At 50.7% G+C, this 6,590-nt stretch overlaps 1 pseudogene; it reads left to right on the top strand.

Moving 5' to 3' along the window:
• The first annotated feature begins 2,786 nt into the window (after window positions 1-2,786).
• Window positions 2,787-2,895, top strand: LOC137369480 (U2 spliceosomal RNA; annotated as a pseudogene).
• The last annotated feature ends 3,695 nt before the right edge of the window (window positions 2,896-6,590 follow it).

Below are 6,590 nucleotides of genomic sequence, written 5' to 3'. Positions count from 1 at the left end.
TTTTGTACCAGTCTGCCATGAGGGACCTTGTCAAAGGCTTTACTGAAGTCCATATAGACAACATCCACTGCCCTTCCTTCATCAATCATCTTCGTCACTTCCTCAAAAAACTCAATCAAGTTGGTGAGCCACGACCTCCCCTTCACAAAACCATGCTGCCTCTCGCTAATAAGTTCATTTGTTTCCAAGTGGGAATAAATCCTGTCCCGAAGAATCCTCTCTTATAATTTCCCTACCACTGACGTAAGGCTCACCGGCCTATAATTTCCTGGATAATCCTTGCTACCCTTCTTAAACAAAGGAACAACATTGGCTATTCTCCAGTCCTCTGGGACCTCACCTGTAGCCAACGAGGATACAAAGATTTCTGTCAAGGCCCCAGCAATTTCTTCCCTTGCCTCCCTCAGTATTCTAGGGTAGATCCCATCAGGCCCTGGGGACTTATCTACCTTAATGCTTTGCAAGATGCCCAACACCTCCTCCTTTTTGATAGCGATATGACCCAGACTATCTACACTCCCTTCCCTAGACTCATCATCCACCAAGTCCTTCTCTTTGGTGAATATGATGCAAAGTACTCATTTAGTACCTCGCCCATTTCCTCTGGCTCCACACATAGATTCCCTCCACTGTCCTTGAGTGGGCCAACCTTTTCCCTGGTTACCCTCTTGCTCTTTATATATGTATAAAAAGCCTTGGGATTTTCCTTAATCCTGTTTGCCAATGACTTTTCATGACCCCTTTTAGCCCTCCTGACTCCTTGCTTAAATTCCTTTCTACTGTCTTTATATTCCTCAAGGGCTTCATCTGTTCCCAGCCTTCCAGCCCTTCCGAATGCTTCCTTTTTCTTTTTGACGAGGCTCACAATATCCCTCGTTATCCAAGGTTCCCGAAACTTGCCAAACTTATCCTTCTTCCTCACAGGAACATGCTGGTCCTGGATTCTAATCAACTGACGTTTGAAAGACTCCCACATGTCAGATGTTGATTTACCCTCAAACAGCCGCCCCCAATTTAAATTCTTCAGTTCCTGCCGAATATTGTTATAATTAGCCTTCCCCCAATTTAGCACCTTCACCCGAGGACTACTGTTATCCTTATCCACAAGTATCTTAAAACTTACGGAATTATGGTCACTGTTCCCGAAATGCTCCCCCACTGAAACTTCGACCACCTGGCCGGGCTCATTCCCCAATACCAGGTCCAGTACGACCCCATCCCTGGTTGGACTATCTACATATTGTTTCAAGAAGCCCTCCTGGATGCTCCTCACAAATTCTGCCCCATCCAAGCCCCTAGCACTAAGTGAGTCCCAGTCAATATATGGGAAGTTAAAATCACCCACCACTACAACCCTGTTACCTTTCCATCTTTCCAAATACGTTAGATAGGAAGAAACTTTTTCGCTTAGTCAATAACCAGGGGGCATAGATTTAAGGTAAGGAGCAGGAGGTTTAGAGGGGATTTGAGGAAAAAATGTTTCACCCAGAGGGTAGTTGGAATCTGGAACGCACTGCCTGAAGGGGTGGTAGAGGCAGGAACCCTCACAACATTTAAGAAGTATTTAGATGAGCACTTGAATGCATGGAAGGTTACGGGCCAAGCGCTGGAAAATGGCATTAGAATAGTTAGGTGCTTGACGGTTGGCACGGACACGATGGGCCGAAGGGCCTGTTTCTGTGCTGTATAACTCTATGACTCTATGACTTTATGACTCTAAATCATTAATGTACACTACAAACAGCAAGGGTCCCTGCACCGATCTCTGCAGTACACCACTGGTCACAGGCCTCCATTCGCAAAAAACAACCCTCGACCATCACCCTCTGCCTCCTTCCACTTAGCCATTTTGGATCCAATTTGCCAAATCACCCTGTATCCCACGGGCTCTTACCTTCTTAAACAATCTCCCATTTGGGACCTTATCAAAAGCCTTACTGAAGTCCATGTAGACTACATCAACTGCTTTACCCTCATCTACACATCTAGTCACCTCCTCGAAAAATTCAATCAAATTTGACAAAGCCATGCTGACTATCCCTGATCAATCCCTGCCTCTCCAAATGGAGATTAATGCTGTCTCTCAGAATTTTTTCCAATCATTTTCCTACTACTGATGTTAGACTTACAGCCCTGTAATTACCTGGTTTATCTCTGCTACCCTTCTTGAATAATGGTATCACATTCGCTGTCCTCCAGTCCCCTGGTACCTCTCCTGTGGCCAGAGAGGATTTGAAAATTTGTGTCAGAGCCCCTGCTATCTCCTCCCTTGCCTCACATAGCAGCCTGGGATACATCTCTCTGGGCCTGGGGATTTATCCACCTTTAAGCCCCCTAATACAGCTAATAATTCCTCCTTTTCAATGCTAATTCGATCAAGTTTATCACAAACCCTTTCCCTGATCACTACACCTACATCGCCCCTCTCCATAGTGAACACAGATGAAAAGTAATCATTCAAAACTTCACCTATGTCCTCCACTTGACAGAAACAGGGCTGCCTGATTTTACCTCCTTGCTGGACTTACCGAAATGCGATCTGGATTCCTTGACAAAATGTCACAAGATGCATGAATGGAAAGGGGTTCTATCCCATAAATTTGCAGCTGACCAATCACCAACATGACTGTTTCCCAGGCTGGTTCACCTTACTTTCATTTTCACCTGTGCCAGGTTTACTTAAAGGTAGTCTGGCAGGATGACTCCTTAGAAACCAAGAATAACATCTTCAGCCCCTTGCAGCATGCACAGACAGAGGCAGAGAGCAGATGATGCTGAGCAGCTTGATCGCTTCTCGGCCTTTTGGCTAAGATCAAGTGTAGTATCTGTTCTTATCAGTGCTTGTTTGATTGAGAAGAGACCATGATCATTGCCTTTTGATCCTGGGGAAGCTTTGAGTAAAATGGCTATAACCAATTTTCGAGCTTCGGGCCAGGGAGTGCGCAACACCGTTCGGGTGGTCGTGAAGGACAAGGAAGGAGATGCACCGGTCGATCGCACCTTCTTCATCAAGAAAATTCTCTTCGATTGCTGCGGATTTCAAGCGACGGACGTCTTCTGCCTGCAGGATTTCCCCAGCAGTGGATACTTCGACGTGACGTTCCGGAATGTGGCGGGATGCATCAAGTTCCTGAAGGCGTTCAAGGAGAAAGGGGACCAGGCGCCACGGTCGATCCTCACAGCGGAGCTGCTCTTCACGCTTCCGTCACCACAGGACCGGGTGGTGACGATTCACCTCTACAACCCCCATGTTCCGGTGGTGGATGTACTCACCTTTCTCGCCAGGTACGTCGAGGTGGCTGGCAGCAGCACTGATGTCAAGGACCCCTTTGGGATCTGGACCAGCAAGCGGCACGTCAAGGTGACCTTGAAGGTAGATCCCAGTGGAGCCATCATCCACCCTCCCTCCAGCTTCGCTATCGGGGGAAGTCGAGGCTTCTTGGTCTACGCTGGGCAGCCCAGAGTTTGCCGCACCTGTGGCAAATCTGGTCACATGGCAGCCAACTGCAGCACGGTTGTTTGCAAGAACTGCAAGGAGGAAGGCCATCAGACCAAGGACTGTAAGCAGACTAAATGTTGCAACTTGTGCGGTGCGGCAGGCCATCTCTACAAGACCTGCCCCAAACGTTGCCTCAGTTATGCTCAGGCGGCAAGGTCCAAGGAAAGGCCAGGAGAAGGTTCGACGAAGGCGTCCGCTGTTTGAAAGAAGACCAGCAACCTTCTCCGCAGTGAGGAACTTCAACCTGAGAAGGAAGGGGAGGCGGCTGAAACCAACGACCCAGCACCTACCCAGCGCCCGGAAACCCCGACTCCACAGACAGAATCAATGGAGGAGGAGGCAGCAGATGGACAAACAGGTCAGTGGCAAGTGGTCCAGAGGAAAACCACAAAGAAAAAACATCCCAAAGCCACCACCCAAACCAGTGGCAAGAGGAGGCTCTCTTCTGAATCAGACTGCAACAACTGCTCTTCACTGGACGGGGAAATGCTGGAACGACAGCCCCTTCAAAAGAGGCGGCAGAACTCCGAGATGGATGATAATGCATCCCAGCCCCCGGGCACTGGAAGCTGTGATGGGCCCGGCGTGGCCCAACCCCAATGCCCCACACGTAACGACGTGGCCAACGCATCTCAGCTCCGGGACACCGGGAGCAAAGACACGTCTGGCGCACCTGAGCTCCGGGAGACCGGGAGCTGTGATGTTTTCGAGGAGGAACAGATGGAAGCAGCTGAGGACAACCCAATGCTCTCTGCCTACAAGACCCCCCCGATGTCACCCGAGCGGCACAAGCCCTGCATGAAAACTCAGGAGGGGTTTCTGAGCCCAACCAACGTGAAACTGCTTGCGCACACGATGGGTATGCAGGAACATCCCGAAGGACTGGGACTAGCAAGGACAAATGGTATGGGAAGCAACAACTAATTTTTAGTAAAAAATGGGTGTAAGAATTGCTTCCATTAATGTGCGTAGCATTAAATCTATTACGCGATGTGTTTCAACCTTGGATTACCTTGCCAAGGTCAAAGCTGACCTACTGTTTCTGCAGGAGTGTGGAATACCACACCTCAGCACCTACAGGCAGTGGTCGCGATGGTGGTCCCACGGGCCATCGATCTGGTCGGGGGGTAATGACTGCCGTTCCTCCGGCCTGGGTATTCTGCTGCGGGGAGGTAACTTCACCATCTCCGAAGTTAAGGAGGTGGTGGGCGGTCGCCTCCTCGTAGCAGACGTGATGTACAACAACGCTCCGCTCCGGTTGATCAACGTGTACGCCCCGGTACAACGCAGCGAGCGGCTGACCGTCTTCCAGCAGCTCCCACTGCTGCTGGCGACGTCCAGGCCGGTCATCCTAGGCGGTGACTTCAACTGCATCATCGATGCGGCTGGACGATCCGGCAGTGACGACAGCAAACTGGACGCTACGTCCAGATTCCTAATAGAAACAGTTAAAGATGCCAAACTGCACGACGTCTTCAGTCAACCTGCAGACGGAGCGCAGCGCAGATACACATGGTCAAGATCGGACGGGTCTGCCCGTTCCAGGATTGACTTCCTGTTTGTGTCCCGTGCTGTCACAGTCGGATCCACCGACGTCAAGCCGGTGTTCTTCTCCGACCACTGCCTCTTACTGGCCGACTGTCACTTACAGGACGACCAGCGGGTTGGCAGAGGGACGTGGAAGCTCAATGCGACACTGCTGACCCCAGAGAACGTTGAGGAACTCAAAAGGGATTACAATGGTTGGAGGACCGTGAAACCCCTTTTTGAGTCTCCAGTTCACTGGTGGGAAGCGATTAAGGAGAACATCAAGAGGTTCTTCATCCACAAAGGTGTTCAGAAGGCGAGAGAGAGACAGAGGGAAATGCCCCGACTCCAGAACATTATGCAAAATCTACTCCGGTTGCAGTCAATGGGGGTCGAGGTCAAGGAGGACCTCCAAGAGGTGAAGAGCCAGCAGGCCTCGCTCTTTGCCAAGGAGGCCTCCAAGATCATCTTCCGGCCCAGAGTCCGCTCCATCGAGCAGGATGAGACGTGCTCGCGTTACTTCTTCCAAAAGGTACACAGAGAGAGCTCTGTTATCAGCAGCCTGAAGGAAGAAGATGGCTCGGTAACGTCTTCGCAGTCCGACATACTAAGGATCAGCAAATCCTTTTATGCTGGGCTGTATGACGCGAAGCCCACAGACAGCAGAGCCTCCCAGTCCTTCCTGTCATCTATCACAGAGGTCTTAGATGACAGCAGGAGGGAGGGACTGGACAAGCCGCTAACTCTGGACGAGCTGACAAAGGCTGTCGAGTCTTTCGAGATGAGTAAAACTCCCGGGAGCGACGGCTTACCGGTCGAGTTGTACTCGGCCCTGTGGGACTGGGTCGGCCCGGACCTGCTGGAAGTATACGAGAGTATGCTCCTGGCCGGCAGCATGTCAGAATCCATGAGAAAAGGCATCATCACCCTCATTTACAAGCAGAAGGGGGAGAGGGCAGAAATCAGAAATTGGCGGCCCATCTCACTGCTTAATGTTGATTACAAGATTCTGTCCAAAGTCATAGCCAGTCGAGTCAAGTCTGCTCTGGAGTTGGTGATTCACCCCGATCTGACCTGTACTGTACCCGGCAGGAAGATCTCTGATAGTCTCGCGCTACTCAGGGATACGATCGCCTACGTACGGGACAGGAGGGTGGACACCTGCCTCATCAGCCTGGACCAGGAGAAGGCTTTTGACAGGATATCGCACACCTACATGATGGACGTGCTTTCCAAAATGGGGTTTGGGGAGGGAATCTGCAATTGGATCAAACTGCTCTACACAAACATCAGTAGCGCAGTGTCAATCAACGGGTGGGAATCTGAAAGTTTCCCGATCAAATCTGGAGTCAGACAGGGCTGTCCTCTGTCCCCGGTCTTGTTTGTTTGCTGTATTGAACCCTTTGCTGAGTCTATTAGGAAGGATGCGAGCATAAGAGGGGTGACAATCCCAGGCAGCGGAGGCACTCAGGTCAAAACCTCCCTGTACATGGATGACGTCGCCGTTTTCTGCTCGGATCCGCTGTCCGTGCGCAGACTGATGAGCATCTGCGACCAGTTCGAA

The sequence above is a fragment of the Heterodontus francisci genome, chromosome 4 (genome assembly GCF_036365525.1).
Source record: "Heterodontus francisci isolate sHetFra1 chromosome 4, sHetFra1.hap1, whole genome shotgun sequence".
Classification (NCBI taxonomy): Eukaryota; Metazoa; Chordata; class Chondrichthyes; order Heterodontiformes; family Heterodontidae; genus Heterodontus; species Heterodontus francisci.
The sequence above is the reverse complement of the archived record's forward strand: the minus strand, read 5'-3'. Positions and strand labels throughout refer to the sequence as shown.